The 24105-nt window shown below is 44.6% G+C and overlaps 2 protein-coding genes across 2 annotated transcripts in view; both read left to right on the plus strand.

Annotated features, from left to right (window-relative positions):
• The window catches only part of LOC311530631 (C-type lectin domain family 2 member D-like), a gene marked incomplete at both ends in the record, with an annotated part of 432554 nt that overhangs the window by 85668 nt on the left and 322781 nt on the right, over positions 1 to 24105 (plus strand).
• LOC311530578 (butyrophilin subfamily 1 member A1-like) overlaps positions 18250 to 24105 on the plus strand; it is a 43015-nt gene continuing 37159 nt past the window's right edge. The window contains 1 exon segment of the mRNA XM_084647374.1: positions 18250 to 18471. The gene's annotated coding sequence lies outside the window, so the exon portion shown is untranslated.

Below are 24105 nucleotides of genomic sequence, written 5' to 3' on the forward strand. Positions count from 1 at the left end.
CCAAAGTTGCTGCCAGAGCAACACCTAAACAAATACTTTACCATCGTTTTTAATAAGGGTACTGAGGTGCTATGGGGTAGTGGCAGGGAATGGGAATTAGGACATGGAAATTACCACATCCAAGCTGGAAGCCAAACTCAAGCAGCTTAATGGGACTAAACTGGGAGCCCCAGATAATCTCCATCCAAGAATATTAAAGCAAGCCCAATAGCTAGGATTTTTAATGAATTTGTAAATTAGGGGATTGTATCCTATGACTGGAGAATGATTAATATAGTTTCTATTTTTAAGAAAAGAGAAAAAGTGATCCAGGCAACTAGAGGCCTGTTAGTTTGACTTCAATTGTATGCAAGGTCTTGGACCAAATCTTGGAAGAAAAAGTAGTTCAGGACAAGAAGTAAACAGTAACTGGGATAAAATATAACATGGTTTTTAAAAAGGTATATTGTGCTAAACCAACTGGATCTCCTTTTTTGAGAAGATAATTGTTTCTTTAGACAAAGGAAAAGCATTAGATCTAATCTACCTGGATGTCAGTAAGGCATTTGATACAGTTCCACCTGGGAAACTATTAGTTAAATTAGAGAAGATGGGGATTAATATGAAAATTGAAAGGTGCATAATGAACTGCTAAAGGGTCATACTGAGGGCTTGTCTACACTAGAAATGCTACAGTGGTACAGCTGCACTGATGCAGCTGCGCTGCTGTAGTGCATCTGGTGAAGAAACTATGCCAGCAGAAGAGAGCTCTTCCGTTGTCATAATACCTCCACCTCTGCAAGAGGTGGTAGCTATGTCGGCAGGAGAAGCTTTCCCACTGACATAGCGCTGTCCACACCAGCACTTAGGTTGGTGTAATTTCTGTCACTCAGGGGTGTGAATTATTCACACCCCCTGAGTGATGTAAATTATACCAAAGTAAGCTCTAGTGTAGACCAAGCCTGAAAGGTGAATTGTCAGGCTGGAGGGAGGTTACTAGTGGAGTTCATGTATAAGATCTAATGCTTTTCCTTTGTCTATACGTGACATGTATAAAGCTGATACAATGGTCTGTGTATATCCCATGATACAATGGCTCTGTTCACAGGCTGGCAGTCCTGGTTATTCATTCACACTTACCTGACTTTGCCCCATCACTGCATTGCCTGTTCTGTTTCTATAAAGACATTAACCCCTGCACATCTGGCCATTAACAATAGAAGATGAGAGGAGATACCAAGTGAGCTGTAGCTCACGAAAGCTTATGCTCAAATAAATTGGTTAGTCTCTAAGGTGCCACAAGTCCTCCTTTTCTTTTTGCGAATACAGACTAACACGGCTGTTACTCTGAAACCTGTCATAAAAATAAACCAGAACTTTCCCAGCTCTCTACAGATGCTGTAATGAGACTTTTGGCACATCTGGGTACTGTAGAATTAACACCTGTTTATTCCATTTTCCTCTAGGTGTGGGCTCTGATCCTGACATCCCTGTGGAAGGTCACCAGGATGGAGGGATCCGGGTTGTGTGTCGATCATTTGGGTGGTACCCAGAGCCTGAGGCTCAATGGAGAGATCTCCAGGGGCAGGTCTTACCATCAGCCTCTCACAACATATTGCAAGAGGCCACCGGTCTGTTTCAAACAGAGATTGCTATTGTTATAACAGAAGAATCCAACCAGAAAGTGTCCTGTTCTGTCAGGAACCCCTGCCTGAACCAGGAGAGAGTGTCAACCATTTCCATAGCAGGTCAGTGCCCATCCACGCTGTATGTGGAATAGACTGAGCTTCTGCAGTTGTTAGTGTGGAACAATTCTTATTGGGTCTCCTATTTACTGGCCTGAATCTTCAGCATTATGAGCAATTCAGCTACATTCACAAAAACACTTAGGTGTGCTGATGCTCAGCACCACAAACACTAATTATATAGTAACCAGTGGTGAAAGTAACTTAAGGGACTTACCGAGATGCAGGGAGGCCGGGGTCCTGAGCAAGGTTGGTGGGGGGAGGTGGCTCTGGGCCCCCGGAAGGGGTGGGCCTTGGGCAAAAGGGGCGGGACTGGGGCCAGACTCCCACAGCCAGCCTTTCAGCGCTGCCCAGCCCACGCCACCTGGAGCTCCAGCAGCAATTTAAAGGGTCCGGGGCTCCCGTCTGCTACCTTTTGCCACCCCCCCCCCGCCCATTAGCGTCCCTGCCGGTATGGTTGGCTGTGTATCGGCTCTTACTGGTATGCTGTACCATACTGGCTTACTTTCACCTCTGGGTGTAACCTGGAGTCAGTGAAGTTACTCCAGATTTACACTGGTGTAACAGATCTTAAGGAGAGTCAGTATTTGATACTTTGAGGTACCTAGAAAATCACTGGGAACAACAAAGCCTGAGTTAGGTGCCCAGGCTCCCTGTACAACAGGGGCTAGACTGCAATTCACAGAAACCAGCCTGCTAAGTGCCACCTCCTCTTAGCTAGCCAATGGGAGATGACAAGGAGAGGGGTGTGTGTTAAGTCCCCTTTGTCTCAGAGATAGGTGCCTAAACTGGAGTATTGTGTCCAGTTCTGGGTGCCACATTTCAGGAAAGATGTGGACAAATTGGAGAATGTCCCGAAAGAGCAACAAAAATGATTAAAGGTCTAGAAAACATGACCTCTGAGGGAAGACTGAAAAAATTGGGTTTGTTTATTCTGGAGAAGAGAAGACTGAATGGGGACATGATAACAGTTTTCATGTACATAAAAGGTTGTTACAAGGAGGAGGGAGAAAAATTGTTCTCCTTAACTTCTGTGGATAGGACAAGAAGCAATGGGCTTAAATTGCAGCAAGGGCGGTTTAGGTTGGACATTAGGAAAATCTTCCCAACTGTCAGAGTGGTTAAGCACTGGAATAAATTTCCTAGGGTTGGTGGTGGAATCTCCATCACTGGGGATTTTTAAGAGCAGGTTGGACAAACACCTGTGAGGGATGGTCTAGATAATACTTAGTCCTACCTTGAGTGCAGGGGACTAGACTAGATGACATCTCGAGGTCCCTTCCAGTCCTATGATTCTCTAATGGAGCTGCGCCAAGCCCCATCCCTGATATTCCCCTTTTCAGTAATTAACCATGTTCAGTAACCAGATTATTGCTTGGACTTTCAATGGCTTAATAATAAAGCACAGAGGAGCCACATCTCACCATGTATTTCCCTGTGAGATTCTTTTAACTGGTCACAGTGTCACCATTGTTGCAATGTCCTTCTTTTGACACATGTTTGTTCCTAAGTCAATGACACTTTCTCTTGCAGATCTCTTTTTCACATTTCACATCTGGGTGGTGGCTCTGGGTGTGATCCTGGGTGTTATCTTCTGTGTTCTCATTGCCCTGGCCAGTTACTGCTCCTGGAGTCAATGCAGAGCAAAAGGTAAAGTAACAAGAAGGGTGTCAGGGTTCCCTTCCCACTCTGAACTCTGGGGTACAGATGTGAGGACCCCCATGAAAGATCCCCTAAGTTTATATTCTACCACCTTAGGTTAAAACTTCCCCAAGGTACAATTCCTTTCCTTGTCCTTGGGTAGTATTGCTGCCACCACCAAGTGATTTACACAAAAATTTGGGAAAAGGGTCACTTGGAGTCCCTATCCCCCCAAAATATTCCCCCAAGCCCCTTCACCCCCTTTCCTGGGGAGGCTTGAGAATAATGTGAGTACCGACCAGACTCTTTGTCTCTAGGACACTGAAAATCAATCAGGTTCTTAAAGAAAGAACTTTATTTAAAGAAAAAGTAAAAGAATCATACCTGCAAAATCAGGATGGAAGATAACTTTACAGGGTAAAAACACAGAGGATTCCCCTCTAGGCTCAGCTTCAAAGTTACAAAAAACAGGAATAAAACTCCCTCTTAGCATAGGGGAAATTAACAAGCTAAAACAAAAGATAATCTAATGCATTTCCTTGCCCTTACTTACAATGTTTGTAATCTTAGATGAATCATTTCAGGTATGTTTTCAGGAGATGTTTTACTTTCCTGGCCTCTCTCTCCATCCAGAGAGAGAACAAACAAAGAGAAACAAACACTTCCCCCCGACCCCCAGATTTGAAAGTATCTTCTTTTCTTATTGATCCTTCTGGTCAGGTGCCAACTAGGTTATTTGAGTTTCTTAACCCCTTACAGGTAAAGTGTTCTCTGTTCATCTGGCCAGGAGGGATTTTATGCTATTGCATACATAAAGGTTGTTACCCTTCCCTATATATTTATGACAAAGGGAGAATGCAATTTGACCAGTCAGAGATTTAAAAACAAAAATGGAGATGCCAGGATTGAGGTGCTTTGATTAAATGTTTGGGAGAGTTTGGGGCAATGGAGATAGGTTGAGGGCGAAGGGTGCTCTGAATACATTATGATTTCACGTCTGAACTCACAAGTGTCAAGTGGGTTCATCCTGTCAGATCTCACTAACAGGTCCCAATGGAATGTGATTCTGAAATATTCCATGGGGATCAGCATTGCTCAGTTTGAAACACCCATGTGAGGCTTAGTAAGCTATGCTTGCAGCTGTGACATATCTAACTTGTTTGCTTGCAGACAAAACAATGCAAAGTAGGAGAGAAGTAAGTTTCTTAGGGCCCAATTCTGTGCACATGCACATCCCTTCTGTTGAAAAATTGTATAGTCAATCGTTTAACCACACTCTGTTTCATTATGAAATATATTCAAGAGACCAAATAACCAGTATCAGTCAGGTTTATTGCTAAAGCTCAATAATAGTATAGTAGAGGAAGAAAGGTTCATTACGATACCTGTGTCCAGGAAGCCGTCTTGTGCAGCCTTGTTAAATTCACCTTACACAGAAGGTGTGCACTCAAAGTTACTCTCCCAAAGTTATCCTTTTTATATCCTGCCTGTTCCTAAGTAAAAAGTACTGTGTCCTCTGAAACTAGATTTATTCAATCAGTTTTTCTGTACCAAAGTGTACTCCGTATCTTGTTGTTCTCAGCATGTGCATTCCAGGTACCAAGGGGCATGAAGGCACCTCCTAGGTTTGTACTAGGGTAGAACAATCATATGTCTTGTCCTTTTCCCTTGGGACCTTCCAGTGGTGGCCTTTGAGTGTGTGGAACAGTTACATTAGCCATGGGTTTGCTGTTATAAACACAACAGCATGAAATATCACCTCTTGCCTTTTTCTCCCTCTAGAGACTCTGCAATCTGCGATGGAGAGGCAGAAATGTCAGTGTCTGGGACCAATGGGATGGGTTGAAGATTTCATGTCATGATAGTCGAGTTAGCTCAGTGAAGCCAACTTAACTCGATTGAAAGACACATTTGATGCAGAGTAGTCACAGTTTACCACCTTTAGCTCAGTTTTAGCTGATGGAGTTACAGCCTGTTTTAATGAGTGATGGGGAACGTCTCCATATTGGCACCAGGGCCCAAGCTGTGAGCTCAGGGGCTGCTCATGCTCACACAAATGGGCTCTGAAGGCGAATAATAAAGCCCATGGGAATTATAGAAATGGTTCTCTGAATCCAGGGCCCTGAATAACACTTGCCATCCTGGGCCGGTGTCATTGCTGGAGACTGGGTACGTCTATACTGCAAAAAACCCACCCACGGCAGCAAATCTCAGAGCCTGGGGCTTGCACTGCATGGCTAAATATTAATATTGTAGACATTCCGGCTTGCGCTGGAACCCAGGCTCTGAGGCCCTCCCCCTCACTGGGTTTCGGAACACAGGTGCTAGCCCAAGCAGGAATGTCTGTACTGCTATTTTTAGCCCTGTAGCATGGGCTCCCCAAGCCTGAGTCAGTTGGCCTAGTCTCTGGGCCCCACTGTTGTGTTTTGTTTTGGGGTTTTTTTTGCAATGTAGATGAACCCTGAGAGACTTGTCCAATATTTAACAGGATCCCTCACTCAGGATCCCCCTGTGTTGTGGCTCTTCCATACACATGTAATGAGGGAGAGGGCAGGATTTCACCTGCAGTGAGCATGTACACCCACAACCTCAGCTCCACTCTGCAGCGACTCTATGCATTAACCATACAGGTCTGATCAGTGCAGAACAGTGTCTGTGGTTCTACATTAAATGAAACTGATTTTATAGGAACACAATGTTTTAAGGGTTTTTTTCCAATTTCCCCCCTCATGATGTTACTACAGGGCAGAGTTAAGGTTGTTTAGGTGCCTTAGCTGCATTTCGAGACCATGGAATGTTTGGATTTCTTTTAAATATAACCATAATTCTGTATTGTCTGGGTATATAACATTTGGTTTGGGGATAATTACAAGATTCTTGTAATGACTTTTACCCTTAAGTTACAAGTACATGTCCTCTCAGTTTTAACTCCATATTAAGGGGAATTGCATTGTGCATTATGGCACAGATCTGCAAAGAGACTTAGGCACCAAACCCAGAGACAGGCATCTCAATCCTAGTTTTAGGCACCGTGATCCACAAGACCCCTCTTGGCTGATGCATAACTGTGTGGGTGCCTAAACTCACTCGGGACAGAAATCTCTGCTGTAAAAATTCTCTCAGTGTCTAAGTTTCTGCCTCTGGGCATATACATGGCTGCCTTGCTCTAGACGTTTAGGCACCTATCTCCCACCTGAGCCCCAAAGTGACCCACAAACTGGAGGAAGGAGCACCTGTCTCACCTATGAAGACTGATCCTGTAGACATGCTCAGAGGTCACCCAATGACACAAAGAACAGAGGTGGGAGACTGGGAGGAGGCAAAACTCTCTTATAACGTTTAGCCTAGGGGTTAGGGTACCCACCCGAAATGTGGGAGACTCTGGTTGAAGTCCCCTCTCTCTGCTGATGAGGAGAAAGGATTTGAACAGGGGTCTCCCAACTCTCAGGACAGTGCTCTAACTACTGGGCTATGGGATATTCTGGTATGAGGCTCACTCTGTCTGTTTTGTTTAAGGTGTTAAACTTTAATCAAATATTAATTGAGAATCACTCTATAACCACCTCACCCCGCTCCCCAGCACAACAGAGATCATTTCCCCTGAGCCGGGATCTTCTGCATGGGCCTAGCCCCTCCCTGCAAGATTGCACCCCACCAGCTGTCTGCCTGAGAATCATACAGGAACTGGGCTCTTTTCCCTGCCTCAGGGTCTCCTCCTGGAGTCTTCCTGCTCCCTGAAGCTCTCCCTTAGCTGAAGAACTTGCTGGCCAGGCTTTTATTAGGACCAGGAGATCTTCAAGCCATCACTTGATCCCTGGCCTCAGCATCAGCTGATTAATCTCAGGGTGGAACTGGGCCCCAACTCTCCTTAAAAGACCAGCCACCTTGTGACACTTAGTCTCTCCCATCCTAAAACTTTCCATCCCTGATCCTAATTGCCTCTCTACCTACTGTCCCTTCTCCCTTCTCCCGCTAAGCTCAATGAACGCTCTGTCTACAATCACAGTCTGGAGTTTCTCTCCTCCTGTTCCATCCTAGACAGGGGTGCTGGAATAGGGGGCACCAAGGGGCCATGGAGCTCCACTTTTTACCTGCCATAAGAACAAGTAATGGGGTGAGGGGGCACAAAGGAGCAAGCGGGGAGCGGGGTCTTGGGAGGAAGAGGCAGCGCAGGGGCTCAGGAAGAAGGGGCGGTGCGAAGGCGGGGCCATGGGAGAATGGGCGCTGTGAGGGAGGGGCCTTGGGGGAATGAGAGCTGTGAGGGGGAGGGTCCATGGTTGGGGTGATGGTGGGCCCCGCACTTTTAGGAATCTTCTGCCGCTCCTGTCCTAGACCTAGACCCTCTCCAATTGAGCTTCTTCCCCATTCACTCCCCTGAAACCACTCTCACCAAAATCTCTAATGACCTCTGTGATGTTCCCAGCTCAGCCTCTTCTATGGCCTCCCAGACACACCCACTGTCTCCCTTCAGTCCACACAAACTCCATATAACAAAGAGATACCTGCCCCAGGGAGCTCACCCTCTGCATGACAGACAGGCTATAACAGAGGGATGAAAAACACAAGGGACGTGAGGGGTTGGGAGGGCAAGCAGCGAGGTAATGATAAAAAGAAACCCAAGTCCAGCTCATCACTTGCCCAGCCAGTTCCAGACAAGAGAGATTACTGGGGCCACAGCATATATGTGTTTGGAGGAGGGATTTAAGAGAGAATAAGGGAGCAGCTTTACAAATATTGATGGGGCATTTTCTCCATGCACGGAAGGGGAGAAAACACTGAGGTGCTTGAGGGAGAAGCAGACAGGTGGGTGACCCAGCCTGCCAGGAGCAGCCCTTACCATTTTGCCCAAGAGGGCAAAAAATGTTTTCTATGCAATGGGAAGACAGTGTTGACAGCTCAGTAAAGCTGGTGGATTTGACAGACAGGGAAGGGCTGAATGGTGAAGGGACTAATGGTAAAGACTATTAGCTTGTGCTGGTGTGGTGCTGGGTGGGGCAGAGGGTCTTAGTGAAGGGACAATAAGACGGTGGGGGATGTGGTAGCAGAAACAACCCGGAAGGGAAGATGGGGCAGTAGTTGGAGAGGTGTGGGGAAGAGAAGCAGGTTTGTGAGTAAAATTATACCTGGGCTTTTGCATGGTCAGGACCCTAGATTGTAAACTCTTTGGAGCAGGGACTGTGTCTTTTTATAGTCTGGAGTGTGTGTGTGTACAGAACCAAGTGCAGTGGGGGCCCAGCCCTGAGTGTATGTGTACAGGACCTAGTATGGTGGGACCCAGCCCTGAGCGTGTGTGTACAGGACCTAGCGCAGTGGGGCCCAGCCCTGAGTGCGACCTCTAGATGCTACTGGAATGTAAATAATAATGTGCAGTGGGAGCAGCAGACCAGCATGGGATGTGGAGATATGGCCTGGGGTGGGGCTTAAAGGCATGTGTGTCTGTGCAGAGGATGGGGAATGAAGAGTGGCAGGTGGGGAGGAGGTTGCAGGGATCAGTGTGGGAGGGACGTGGAACGGTGACTTGGAGCCAGCAAGCCCTGCTCTCTGGTCCAGGTTTATGTGTGCAGTATCTGAGGTGTATAAGATAGTACATGTAATAGCTGGGACAGGACAGCTTGGGTCCCTGTCCCCATAAGAAAGCTCTGCTCTGCGCTCTTCTCTGCTTAGCGTCCTATTGACAGATCTTTCAGAACATTCGTATCATCAGTGCGGGAGACGTCACTCTTAGTTCGACTATTGCCCATTAATTTTGGTGACTCAACATTAACTGAAGGTGTCTTTTACCTTCCAGCGGAATATGGCAGGATGGCATGACTTCCCCATGGCAGGACGTATTTAATAACCTGGAACTCCCCTCTTCTCTGACTCTTCTGGGAAACCAGGCCAGTCTCAGCATCCTGGTTTCTGGGGGCCAACCCCATCTTATTTGCCCATCTTGCCCACGGTCGGTACCTAATATTGGACCAGTCCTGTGCTTTCTTCTCTTGTGGTTGTCTGTGGTGGCTGACTCTTTCAAATCACTGACCTTCTTTGAGGCACCACTGTGGTTGCTTAGTTCCTTCGAAATATGGGAGCTGGAACTCCCATAGTTGTTGCTGCCCTCCTGACACTACCTTGAGAGAGTGAATGTCCCACCGTCATGGAAGTGCTTGTGCCATGGTGCTTGGTCATCCGTTCTTGGTGGAATGGGATCTCAGATTCCACTTCTGATACCATATAGTCAGGGGAAGCACATTTAAGTACTCCACTCAGCTGCCTCAGGGTGGCCCTGCAAGTACCTTGCCTCAGTTTACCCTCTTCGGCACTACTTAAATAACTCCATGTAATCTGAAAAATCTGAAACAAAAGTCCCTTGCTGGGATCTACTTTACTCATAAACTCAAAGGTCAGAAGGGACCATCATGATCATCTAGTCAGACTTCCTGCACATTGCAGACCACAGAGCCTCACCCACCCACTCCAGAAATAGACCTCTAACCTCTGGAAGAGTTACTAAAGTCCTCAAATCATGATTTAAAGATTTCAAGTTTACAGAGAATCCACCATTTACACTAGTTTAAACCTGCAAGTGACCTATGCCCCATGTTGCAGAGGAAGGTGAAAATCCCTCAGATCTCCGCCAGTCTGACCCAGGGGAAAATTCCTTCCTGACCCCAAGTATGGGGATCAGTTAGACCTTGAGTATGTGGGCAAGACCCACCAGCCAGATACCTGGGAAAGAATTCTCTGTAGTAACTCAAAGTCCTCCCCATCTAGTGTCCCATCATCAGAGATATTGGCTGCTAGCAGTTGCAGATCAGCTACATCCTCTCGCTGCCCTCTGCCTCAGTGGTTCCCACCCCTTCCCTTGTCCCCCCTCAGGCCCCACTGGGCCTGCCCCTCTCTTTCTCCCTATCTGCCCACTTGGTGCCCACCCTTCTCCTTTGCCCCCCTCTAACCCTGGGTGCCCACCTCTTTCCTCACCACTCCTTTATCCTCTGGTGCCCAGGGCTTCCCTTGCCCCCATTTTCTCCCCAGGTGACTGTCCCACTCCTCTCTTCTCTGCCTCTATTCCCATGTGGCCTGTCCCTTCCCTCTTCCCCCCTCTTACTACTGATACCTGCCTTTTCCACCTTTTGATGCCTGTTCTTCCGCTTGCCCCACCACACCCTCTGATACCTACATCTTCCCTCACCCCCAACATCTGGCTCTCTGCTCACCCCCTCTGCCTCACTGATGCAAGCCCCTTCCCTCTGCCGTCTTGATACCTGGCTCTTCCTTCAACCACTTTCTTCCCCATGAAGGCCCCTCCCCTCAACATTCTCTGTCCCTCTGGTGCCTCCCCGTTACCTCACCTCCTCTTCCTCAGGCACCTTCCCTCTCCTGCTCTTTGCCCCGCAGTGACTACATCTCCCCTTGTCCCCTATAGCCCCCCTGACACCCGCACCATCCCTCAATCCTCTCTGTCCCTTTGGTGCTTGTCCCTCCTTCCTGTGGGTGGAAACCCTTTCCCTTGCCCAACCATCTCCCAGCCTTTGATCCCAACCCCCTCACACTTGCTCCTCCCCACAACTCTCTGGTTCCCCTCCCACCCCTGGGGCATATCCTTCCTCCTGGCATTGCATGGGGGCCCCATGACACAGTGATTAATGGGAATGAAGGTTAATTTCCCTTTCATCCTAGTGACCAGCCCCTGACCCTGGCACTGATTCTGTGACTCTCTCCCCAGTGAACATGACCCTGGATCCAGACACATCAAATCCCTGGCTCATCCTGGTCTGAGGATCTTAAACATGTGAGAGATGGACATACCCCACAGGATCTTCCCGATAATCCTAAGAGATTTGATACTTTCCCCATTGTCCTGGGTGCTGAGGGATTTATGGATGGGAGGTGTTACTGGGAGGTGGAGGTGGGAGACAAGACAGGCTGGACTCTGGGGGTTTGTAGAGAATCTGTGAGCAGGAAGGGGCCAGTCAGACTCACACCTGGGAATGGATACTGGACAATGTGTCTGAAGGATGGGGAATACAAGGTCCTCACCTCCCTCTCAAGCTCCCTCCCCGTGAGCATCAGGCCCAGCCGAGTGGGTCTGGAATCCCATGCCTGTAAGAGATGCACCCTTGCATCCTTGCTTACCCTCAGGAGTGAGATATTGGCTTCTATGACCCCCACCTGTGGAAAATGGTGGCTGAATTAGCAATATTGTCCCTAGACACCTGCAGTGATCCCTTTAAAAAAACACCTAGACCCTTTGCCCTATCTTGAGCACCCAACCTCTCCCCCTCCCCTGGAGGGCACTCACCATGTTTAAGATGCTTGCTGAGATGTGTGCTTGCCAAGGGTCACTGAGAAAGTGATTTGTATGTAAAAAGAGGTATATTTTTACACTATAATGTTTCAGTGCTGTGCGTGAACTAAAAATCATGCTTCTGTGAATTGTTTCTTGTGTTTCTATAGATTTGGCCTTCAGGGGATCTTCCTACACACTGGGGGAGCACCTCCACCAAATAAGGAAGTGACCAAGGTGCAGCAAGGAGGACATGTTCTGAGAGGTGCTCCAATCCTCTGAGGCTGAAAAAAGAGGATACAGGGAGCGGACAAAGACTTTAAAGGAAAAATAATTCGAACTCACAGGGAGGCCAGAAAGGAGAGCAAGGAACACATTGTAAAGGGCCAGGAGTGGATGATAAAAATGATGGAGGAGCAAACAGCAATGTTGAGGTCCCTAATCATGCTCCAGGCAGAACACATGAGTGCTCCCTCACCAGCCATTACAGAACTGCTTTCCATGCCTTCCCCAAACTCCTCCCACGCATTCCTTGCAACATCCCAGAACATCTCTGTATGCCGTTCCATCCATCCCTTTGGACAGTTTCCAAAACGATAGCTGGATTTACACACAGTTATGAGAGCGTACTGCCATACGCTTTTTTCTCCCTTCCCACCAATCCTTTTGTGTGTGTTGTTAATTGTTATTTAATAAAAACAAACTCTGAAAGATACCAATCTTTATTTGTCGCCGACACATGGTGGTCGCTGCTGATAGTTATACACTTGCTGACTGCAAATCCTGGTCAGGAATCATCAAAATTTTAATGCAAAGCAGCAAGTTAACAAAGCATGGCAGAGTGCTTTGTAGAAATACACATTACTGGTGTTCATTATCAAAATGTTGTCTCAAAGCCTCCCTGATTCCAACAGCCTCCCATTATGTTCCTCTAGTAGTCCTGGTATCTGGCTGCTTAAAATAAGCCACCAGGTGATCCGCTTCCGTGCTCCACACTGTGGGAAACATTTATCATAGAATCATAGAATATCAGGGTTGGAAGGGACCCCAGAAGGTCATCTAGTCCAACCCCCTGCTCGAAGCAGGACCAATTCCCAGTTAAATCATCCCAGCCAGGGCTTTGTCAAGCCTGACCTTAAAAACCTCTAAGGAAGGAGATCCTACCACCTCCCTAGGTAACGCATTCCAGTGTTTCACCACCCTCTTAGTGAAAAAGTTTTTCCTAATATCCAATCTAAACCTCCCCCACTCCCCCATTTCACCCTTAGCCTCACAGCTATTATAGAGCATGCCCCCAGCTGCTATCACCATGGGAATAGTTTCCTCATTTAGGTCTAGCATTCCATAAAGGCAGCACCAGCATGCTTTTAATCTGCCAAAGGCACATTGTACAGTCATTCTGCACCTGCTCCACCTATTGTTGAAGCACTCCTTGCTGCTGTGCAGATTTCCCATCTAAGGTTTCATGAGCCATTGGAATAAAGGGTACACTGGGTCTCCCAGGATTGCTATTGGCATTTCACCATCCCCCACTGGAATCTTCTGCTCTGGAAAGAAAGTCCCTGCTTGCAGATTTCTGTACAGGCCAGTGTTCCTAAAGATGCATGCATCATGCACCTTCCTTGACCATCCCAGTTTGATGTTGATGAAATGCCCATGGATATCCACATGTATAGTATGTATATATACACAGGTTTGGGCTTCAACCCTCTCATCTCTATTGAGCATCACCAGGGTGGAGGGATCCGGGTGGTTTGTCAGTCATCTGGGTGGTACCCAGAGCCCAAGGTGCTAGGGAGCGATCTCAGTGGGCAACATTTACCATCAATCTATGAAGCAAAATCCCTGGGGCATAACGGCCTGTTTGAAACAGAAAATTCTGTTATTATGAGAGAACATTCAAACTGTTGGATCAGTAATACCTTTCTCAATCAAGAAAAGGAATCAACAATTTACGTAGCAGGTCAATTACCAGTCAAACCCCACACTGAAATTACCACCACCAGAAACAAAACAAAATACAGGAAACAAAGAACTGAAGAATCCGTGGTGCACATTTTACAATCTACATACAAGCAAAGAAAATGGCAGAGTGGTATCTTCACAGGGTCACAGTTCAGGCAGTCTGATTACCTGAATTTTGAATATTCAGTGTACCAGAGTTTTGAGTTTCATGTAAATTTAATCTAACTCTGAATGTCCTGAAACTCTTACTCCCCCACCCAAAAAGCAAACAAACAAAAATCCTCTCCCATAATTTTGAGAATAAATATTCACCCAAATCACAGAACCATAAAACCAGTGCTTAATGTGTGCCAGGGCTTGGCAGGGCTGAGCCCCGGCACCTCTAGGCTTGACGGTTCATAGTCCTCTGGCCTCGCTGCATCAGTTATGAAAGTAAAAAAATTGCTTGAGCCCCGGCAGCTCTTTCATTACAGATTAAGCACTGCATAGAAACAGCTTATTCCTGCACACCTATCTTCCTCTCAATGATTTCTAGAATGTAGTAATTCTGATGCTGTGGTTTGTTTGCTATCTTTTCACTGTATGAAATGTCATGCAAATTGTGTGGTGCTCTTTCTGTTGACATTCCATGGAACTTGGGCTCATCGCTCACTTTGCTTTTGTCTACTCACAAAAGTTGCACTGACTATCTATTCAGTTACTGATAATACCTCTTGTCTGAACACTCTTATTTCAGTTTCAGAGTGGCCTATATATTTAGTTTAAGTCAGTTCTTGATGGACTTATGCTAATGAATATAGGTCACTATTAAGCTGACTTACACAAGTTTCACAAAACCAGAGCACAAGCCACATATGGAGAATGCTGTAGGCATGTCTGAAATGCCCACCCTGCCTCGGCGACCTAAACATTGAAAACACAAGAACAGCAAGTGAAGACTGATTAATTTGCTTCACTTAATGTTTGGATTAATTGTGATAATGATTCATCCAAATATTGTGGGGAACTAGTGAGTTGCAAAAATATTCTAATTAATTTGGCAATTCCTGAATGTCGCTGAACACTGCAGGCCAAAATATTTGCAGACATAACTCCACTGAAGTCAATGTGGTCTTATGAGCAGAGAATTTGCCCCTGAGCTCTATGAACCTCTGAATGCCAATGAATCAAACTAGTCCTGTTCATTCACAGATAAATCAGTGCTAAAGCTGTGTTGCCTAGAGTCATTTTTAAAATCAGTATCTGGACTTTTATGTAGTGTAGATGAGGCCATGCTTCCACTCTTATTGCACACATACAATAGAAAAAAATTAGTTTTGTCCCTGCTTCCAAACTAATGCAAGTCCTGGGAGTTTTATTTCTCAGGTTCCTTTTTCCAAGATAAAATTCCACCAACAAGGGGTGAAGGCGGCCCAGAGGTAGACCCCCTATTCCATGGGTTCATCAAGGCTGTTCCGATGTTGGACTCTCAGGCTGTCAAGCCTTTCCGGTTGTGCAGGAACGGACCAAATGGCGAACGATCGCTATGGCCTACTGTCTGGGTAAGCATTGAAGAAGGTTCCTTTTCCCTGGGGTGAATCCCTGGATGATGGCTTTGAGTGTGATCCTGGTGGTTTTGTTTGTTTCTATTGGCCTTGCTTCTTTGTCTACTTAAAATAAAAGGTAAAAGTCAGTGGCAAATGTAATGTATTTAGCATGAAATTGTCTTCTAATAAATGAAAAAGGTGAAGAATGAAATTCTACCCTGGGCCAAGCCCCCGTCCCCAGCAGCACAGGGAAAGAAATGTTACAAATGTTCCCCTTTGCTTCAGGGGGCAGTGATCTGCATAAGCCCTTTACCAGGCAGAGAGAACGTCTCCCCAGTACTGCCTCAAGCTGACTGGAGCACTTGGGAAAGGGTGTGTGTGAGATCAAACCACTGTCCACTCCTCACTCTTTCAGTCCACTTCCCCCCAACCTGTGCAGTTATTCTCCCCTCAGTCCTGATGGACTTTAGGAATTTCATTTATTGCTAAAAAGAAATTGGGATGACACTAAGCTTGATAAATTTCACCCCAACAATTAGTATGAAAAAAATATACACAGTAGAAAATAGGGGTCTGAATAAACATGGGCTCTCAGCCTTAACCTCAGTTCTGACAATAGTGAGAAACAACAGGTAAGAGATGGAGGAAGGAAAACCTTTTTCTCTTGGTGTTGTGAAAGTGAAATCCATCAAAGACTCATGAATTATATAATCAGTGTTCATCTTTCACAAAACGAAACCTTATGTTTCTAATAATAATTTATATTTATTTTTGTTTCTTTTTTAGGGAAACATGATACAGAAATTGGTAAGTGTTATGCTTTTTCCTCCAACAAATAAAAGTTGTGTACAAATTTGTCTCCTGATAAGGGTGTTTGATTATTTATTTATGTACTTTTTTGAGTGAAGTTTTTTAACCAGAAGAAGATTAAAGCCCTGATACTGCATTAACATCAGTTAGCTATTGACTTCAGTGAGTCTAGGATCAAGCACTGAATGCACAAGTCATATCACTAAAACAATACGGTAACTCTTCACTTAATGTTGTTCTGTTAACATTGTTTCGTTGCTGATCTATTAGGGAACAAGCTCGTTTAAAGTTGCAAAATGCTCCCTTATAAGTCGTTTGGCAGCTGCCTGCTTTGTCCACTGCTTGCAGGATTCTCCAGAAGAGCAGCCCCTCCTTGTGGGGATTAGAACCAAGGGGGGCTCACACCCCCCCCCCATCAGCTCCCCTAAATTCTCTGTAAGGTATGTGGCTCAGCAGCTGCCCAGCAGCATTTCAGGTGGCCCTCCCCACACTGCCCTGCTGCTCCTGCCCTGCCTTCTGCCTTGGAGCTGCTCTCAGGAGTTTCCTGCTTGATGGGGAAGTGGGGGAGAGGGGTGCTGATATCAGGATGTCCCCCTGCTCCTGCCCCCCCTCGCTCCATACCCCCTCTCCACAAAGCAGAGGAGGGAGACTGGGCTCAGGGACAGAAAGGAGGGAGCTTCCTGGAAGCTGTTGCTTCCTGTCTGAACTGGGGGACCTGCTTAAAAGGGCAACATACCTGAACTGGGCTCAGCATACTTAAAGGGGCAATGCACGTCTCTCTCACTCATGCATGCACCCCCCAGCACTTTGGAAAGTCAGCACCTGTGCAGCTGTGCATGTGCTGTCAGGAGGAGGGAGTGGTGCACTCCAGCTGGATAGCGTGGGCTCATCATCATGTTCAGTTTTTGCAGGGAAGTGTTTGCAGCTACTGCCCTGCATCTATTGTGTTTCCTCCCTTCTGCCTCAGTCCATGCTGCCTTGTAGAGTGTAAGGCTACATTAACAACAGCCTATTAACCCTTGAGGGCTCAGCTGAGTGCTAGTTCATCATTTAGCAGCAAGGCATTCCCTGGGAAATATTCCACCCTCCTATTCCACCACCTCAACCAAGCTTCACAATCATTTATTGCTGTGTACAATATTAAACTGTTCATTTAAAATTGTTTAAAATTTATACTGTATATGTATATAATGTCTTTTGTCTGGTGAAAAAAATTTCCCTGAAACCTAACTCCCCCTATTTACATTAATTCTTATGGGGAAATTGGATTTGCTTAATATCATTTTGCATAAATTCACATTTTTCAGGAACATAATTACAGTGTTAGGTGACGAGTTACTGTAATGCTGATAATTTGAGGTCCAGCAATTCCACTTTTTGCACCACCAGAACTCCCAACAAAGCCAATGAGAATATGTGAGATACGAGGAAGCAGAACTGGGCTCTAATGGCTAGATTTTTAAAGATGCCCCTCTTTCCTTTGATAGCGTATATGGAGTGTGGGTGGGTGTGTGCAGACTCAGATTTCATATCACAATCAGAGCTCTGAGACACTTCTCAAACTAACCCCCCCACTCTCCTCATATCAGACTCAGAGATCTCCCAAGGTGCTCCACCTAATTCATCCACCACTCAACACAGGTGTACCTAACACAGTGAAGGCCGTTGGAGTGTATGCAGAAAATTCATCGTAAGTATTGCCAGCTCCAGTGGAGCAGAGTCAACTCTGCATTAACTCTGTATGTCCTGGTTTTCAGAAGTCTGAGTTTTGATGAACTTAGAGACACCTGGTGGGTAAGGTAATATCTTTTATTGGACCAACTTCTGTTGGTGAAAGAGACACATTTTCAAGCTACACAGAGCTCTTCTTCAGGTCTTTATGGCTCAAAAACTTGTCTTTATTACCAATAGAACTTGGTCCAATAGAGAGATTACCTCATCCACTTTGTCTGTCTAATATCCTGTGACCAACATGGCTACAACAACATTGCAAACGACTTTTGATGCACTTGATGTTCTGGAAGGGTATGAGCTTCTTTGGGAAACCTTAACTCTATGATAACAAAGGTGGGTTTTTTCCCTCCATTCCATTTATTGTAGTTCACAAAAAAGCAGGAAGAGTCTCTTTGAAATCATTAATGGATTCAGGTAACTTGGGCCACCTGGATGCTTGACTCTGCCTGTGCATTTGCTTCCAGCTCAGCAGGACTGTGGAGTTGTTTCTTTAATCTATCTAATCGCCCCTTGTGACAGGATGTGAAATTACTGCAACTTTCCAGTTACCGTTTTACTTTCTCTTTCAAACTCTGCAAATGCTGCGAGAGAAGGAAAGCACATTTATTGGTCTGGAACACAAACACATTTATTTAAACAAGTGTAAGGAAAAGCAATGAGAAAACTCTGTAGCTATTTTATTACCAGAATTAGCTGTAAAATTTGATAAACTGGACTACTGACTCAAAACGCAATTATCTCAACAAAACCAGTGACGTCTGACCACGTCCTGAAGATTGCTCCTTCTGAGAAGTTTTACAATCAGGTAGGTTAATTTTGCTTCAGAATGACTCTTTGTAACCAACTCCTAATATACACTGCTTGTTGCTTGGACAATTTGAAGATTAAATAATCCTCTGATAATTTGTTTCACTCTTTATTAACACTACAATACATGTACATTCAAATTGATTAACATTCAAATGCATTGCTCATTTTCGTAGCAGTGTACCATGAGATTTGTACAGCAGGTTGAATTAATAATTTGTTTATTTTGCTATTTTGTTTTATTGAAGAACCCTGGGCCTCATTCTGTTCTCAGTGATGTCAGGGAAAAGATTTGTAAAAAAATAACTTCCAGTATTTAGAATACAGGAAGAAAGTTACTGCGCCAAATCCAGTGGTTATCAGTCTATTTTTCTGCCTGTTGTCATTTCAGTTTTCTAGAGCTGACTGTGGGGCTGAATCCTTTTGCTTCTGATACTTTCAAGGGAAAAAAGGAAAATTATTTCCAGAATCAATCAAAATAGAAAATTGCATCCTTTTCTCCTGATTAAATCATGGGAATTAAGCATGTGTCTAAGTTTGATCCTGTGTTTGAGAGTGTTGCTGAATAGGGGATTTCATAACATAATAAAAAAGAGGCAAATTTATATATTGTGTGACAGATAAGCTCCTTTTGTGTGAAAATCCATTGGAGGTGAGATTTCATAAAGAAATCCATAGAAGTAAAGCTAGTTGGGGAAAATGGAATTATTATTGTGAAAATGTATTTTAAAATTATTTCTATTTTATTTGAAATATTTTATGGATTTTTCAATTTTTAATCAAATATTATTAAAACAAAATTTTTTTTTAGTTTTTCTTTTTCTTCAACTATCATTTCCCCCTCTGTGTTTCTTTTTAGATGTGAAATATTTTTTTCATTTAGCATAATTTCATTGAAATGATCAGAAAAATCATTTTGAATATTTTCCTAAAAATCATGTGAAAAATCATTTTTGTTGAACTTTTTTTGTCCAGCTACAGTATTGTCAGCTCACATAATATTCTTGTGAGTTTGGGGATTTTATTTTGTCTCACAATATTTGGTGATTTTTCTGAAGCCTGGCATCTCTAGTTTTGAGATTGTGCAAATTTCAGATTTCATTTAAAGTAGAATTACATTTCTAGCCCTCGTGGTTCCAGAGAAAAGACTATGGCCTGAGTGCTCCCTGAGGGATCAAAATGTATCAAATGAAAATTAAATTGAAAATTATGACAACATATGTTATGGCCTAAACTCGATCTCTAATCTACTAAAAGCATTTAAATTAGATATACATAAAATAATATTCAAGCAGTACACATGTCCCGGAGAAGTTTTAAAGAAAGGCAAACCACTGAACTGGTGGAAGTCACAGGCTAGGAACCTGGAACCAGAGTTTGTTGAAATGCTAAACCGGCTTTAGAGAGCAGTGTTCTCTTATGCAGGTGAAGAGAGAATATTTTCTTCTTTAGAGTTTATTCAACTAGTTTAGTTCAATGACTAGTTCATTGAAAGTTGAGAAACTGATTGAGAATTGAAAAAGCAGGAAAGCTGGTAACATTACAGCCCTGGAGGCTTTTGTGAAAACAATACCATTAGGATTCTGATCCTGCAGTCAGCCCCCTGTGCTGGTGTGGAGAGTCACGGGGGCTTCATATGGGCATTAGCATCTGCCTGTGATGATGAGCTTGCAGGAGCTGGGGCTATATGTCTAAGGAGTGAAGTGAAATTCACATGCTAAAAACAGGTTTCGGAGTAGCAGCCGTGTTTGTATCCGTAAAAAGAAAAGGAGGACTTGTGGCACCTTAGAGACTAACAAATTTATTAGAGCATAAGCTTTCGTGATCTACATCCGATGAAATGAGCTATAGCTCACGAAAGCTTATGCTCTAATAAATTTGTTAGTCTCTAAGGTCCCACAAGTCCTCCTTTTCTTTTTACATGCTAAAAACTTACTTAAACTGGAATCAGTGTTTTAAAAGTCTGATGCTCATTGACACTAAGGCTGCTTTGGAAATGACCGTTGTTCCCAGAATGTCATAAGTCCTGAGCTGTCTCCCTGTTTCCATTCCTCATTTATTTTAAGAAATTCAATAATATTTTTAGAATATTTCTTTCAGGAGCAGCCAAGAAACCTAGCTTGGCTCTGAACAAATTACAGCTCCCCCGTCCCCCTATCTCTGTGGGGATTTCATTTCCCCTACTTGACTAATTGTCCTTAATGCTATGTTCATGTCATGGAGGTCACAGAAGTCAAGGAATCCTCTGTGACCTTTTCTGCTTCAGGCCCTGGGGCCAAGGGACTAGAGCTGGCAGCCAGCAGGGCCCTGGCAAGGTTCCAGCGATGCACATGCATGACAGCCTTGCACACGGGGAGGGGCAGGGGGAACCCCCGCAGCTCCCAGCCACCATGGTGGCAGGAGAAACCATGAAGCTGCGGCAGCAAAAGTCACAGACAGGTCACGGCTTCCATGAATTTTAGTTTGTTATACCAATAAAATAAAAACCAGCAGGATCTTATTAAAGAGAAAAAGGCAAAATACCACATTTATTGTGAATACAGAAAGAATCATAGTAAGCAGTTAGTTATAGCTATAACATTCCATTCAGTCTCATATTTATTCACACATTCATTCATACAAACACACACACACAGGTTCTGCAAGGTTGTTATCATAGTTACCAGCCTTAGAGTTGCTCATGCCAAGCCACTGGCCAGGTGGCCTGGACATGAGGAGGGAGCAGGGCCTTGTCAGATGCTCATCTGATGCTCCTGGAAGTTGGTTTGCAGAATCAGACCCCAAAGTTCTCACTTTTTAGAGTCTATTTTTATAGGAATTTCTTCCTATGCCAGTCTATGGGAATTGCTTCATCATGCTGTTGCTGAATCAATCAGCAGATAGCACATTCCTGATGGCTCCAAGATGTTATCTTGTTCTTTGGTTCTCCCATTCTTGAGGCTGTTGGGTGGATTCCAGTCTGCCCTCCGGGGGGTCCTCTGGTTATTTCCACTTGACGCCTTCTTCAGCCGATGGACACTGGATTCTTAGGCTGGCACCTCCCTGATCATTCAGTTATTATCCACACCAAGCATCCATCCACATACATCCTCTATCCCTATTTTAATGACAATTGTTAATACAACAAAAGGGCGGGGAGTCTCTGGGTGCTGTTTCTGTTGTTAGAGTATTGTTTTGAGTCTCTCTCTCTGTGAATTGCTTTGAGAACAGACTCTGTCTTAGAATGTACTAACACAGTTAGCAGCTTGCAAGTTTCACACATAGAGGGAGAGAAACAGTACCAAAAACCAAGAGACCTCTTAATTAGTAATACCCTGGAATTTGAACTATGGGGAATCAAACTCATTTGTGATTTTAATACAGAACTTCTTTAATATGATCCAACAAGTTTATTACACATCTTAGCCTTAATTATTCTACCTCCTTTTTGTTAAGTCATCTTTGGGGCTGTTACATATAACTGTACTAACCCCACTGTGAATTTACATTGAACGAGAATTAGTACTCTCTCTCCCCTTTTCATGCATTGTAGGCATAGGCACCGACTCCACCGGTGCTCCGGGGCTGGAGCACCCACAGGGAAAAATTAGTGAGCACTCTGCACCCACTGGCAGCCAAGCTCCCCTCACCCCCCATCCCACCTCAACTCCTTCACCCCCACAAACAAGCCATGTCTCCACTCCTCTGCCTACCTCCCAGTGCTGTTTGGCAGCACTTAGGACTTTCCAGGAGGGAGCAGGGAGGAGCGGGGACACGGTGGGCTCAGGGGAGGAGGCAGAGAAGAGGGGGGGCAGGGGCTGGGTCTTCTGGGAAGGGGGTGGAATGGAACGGGGATTTTGGGAAAGGGATGGGATGGGGGTGGGGTGAGGGCTGTGCAGAGGCAGGGCCAGGGGCGGGGGTGGGGTCAACCACCCACCGGGAACAGTGAAAGTCTGCGCCTATGATTGTAGGTTCAAATTATTATAGATTTATTGGCTCATGAGCTCCTACAAGAGTTGCTGCAGAACAAGCCTGGTCAAATGTAGTTAGAAAGTTCTGCTTCCATTCTTCCTTCCATGTAGAAGCGGTTCTATGGTGTAATCCTGTATTTTAGATCAATGGCAAAACTTTGATGTGGAGGGATTGGATGGAGAGAGGAATTATGACTGTGTCTTGGCTAATTGACAGTAATCAGTTTAAACCATTTGTAGACCTACAGTAACAATTTGCCTTGCCCTGTTCTGGAACATTTAAATAACAGTTAAAACATTGGTTTACCAATGTATTTGGATTGGATGTATTGGGAGCTCCAGAACCTCCAGAACGTTTATTATTTTGTAGGAAACTTCCTGGATTTATTCAGCCAGCGGTTTTATCCTTTTACGGTTTTCTGGCCTAAAAAGCTCAGTCAAAGACTGATAACTCAAGAGCTGCTTGGAATAGAGATTTGGATACACAGATATCTCCGACGCAATGGAATACAATTGTATCTACTGTTAAAGAAAGCAACTGCAGACCACCTTTCAAATAAACTGGTCCCCACATAGGCTAATGGTAGAGGGCTTCCTAAATGTTGATCACTATTAGAAATTTAACTGTCTTGGTGCTACAATAGCTCATATGCTTTGGGAAATTCTGGGATGAGGTGGGTAAAAGGACCAAATTGATATTGGATGCTAAGTTGGAGCCCTCCCTCTTATGTTTTATTCTTGGACATAACCTCCATGTATCAGGAATATTTGGTAAGAAGGGGGTGTGGTTCCAGTGTGCAGCTTTGGTTACTGGAAAATTAGTCCTGCAAAAATGGACAACTCAGTCCACACCAAACATTTATGCCCAGCTCAGTGATATGGCTGAGCTCACACCTAATGAATGACCAGCATTCTGTACAGGGGGAAGGCCTGAAAAATTCAAAGACATTTGGGCTCACTTTTTAGAGGTCTATATTAATGTAGACCCTTAACGTAGGTAAGTTGCTTCTCCTCCCCTCCCTTTAGTCTAACCCTCTTTACTTACTTTGTGTGTTATGATAAATCTGGTATTTTGATATATTTGCACTATTTGGAAGGAAGGAAGGAAAGAAAGAAAGAAAGAAAGAAAGAAAGAAAGAAAGAAAGAAAGAAAGAAAGAAAGAAAGAAAGAAAGAAAGAAAGAAAGAAAGAAAGAAAGAAAGAAAGAAAGAAAGACCGGAAAACATAAACTGATCAATGCCAATGCAATTTTGCAAGCACCAAGTGTTCAAAAATCATGAGATTAACTAAAGGAAACATGAGATTTATTTTCTAAAAAAATACATTTTGGACTTTTTGGTTTTCTGAGCACTGAGATTTTCTTCTAGTCGTGTTCTCAAGTTTTTCTACTTCACCACAAGAGCAAGAAACTGACTGTTGTTAGAATGAGAGCTGAGATTCTCCTCTCACCATAGGATTGCAAGAGCTGGGGCATTAAGAGAAATGCCAGCTATTGAAAGAGTCAGGGTGAAATCAGGAAAGTTGGAGACAACCCAATGTGATTTGTTAGTGCTTTGATGTGGGAAGGAAATGCCTCCACTTCTAGCTACTGCAGGTGCTTCTCCGGCTCTCATCCCTGCACTATCTGAGCACCTCCCAAGCTTTGATACGTTCAGTCTCACAACACCTCTGGAAGGTGGGGA

Source organism: Lepidochelys olivacea (genome assembly GCF_965140295.1).
Source record: "Lepidochelys olivacea isolate rLepOli2 genome assembly, chromosome: 14".
Lineage (NCBI taxonomy): Eukaryota > Metazoa > Chordata > Testudines > Cheloniidae > Lepidochelys > Lepidochelys olivacea.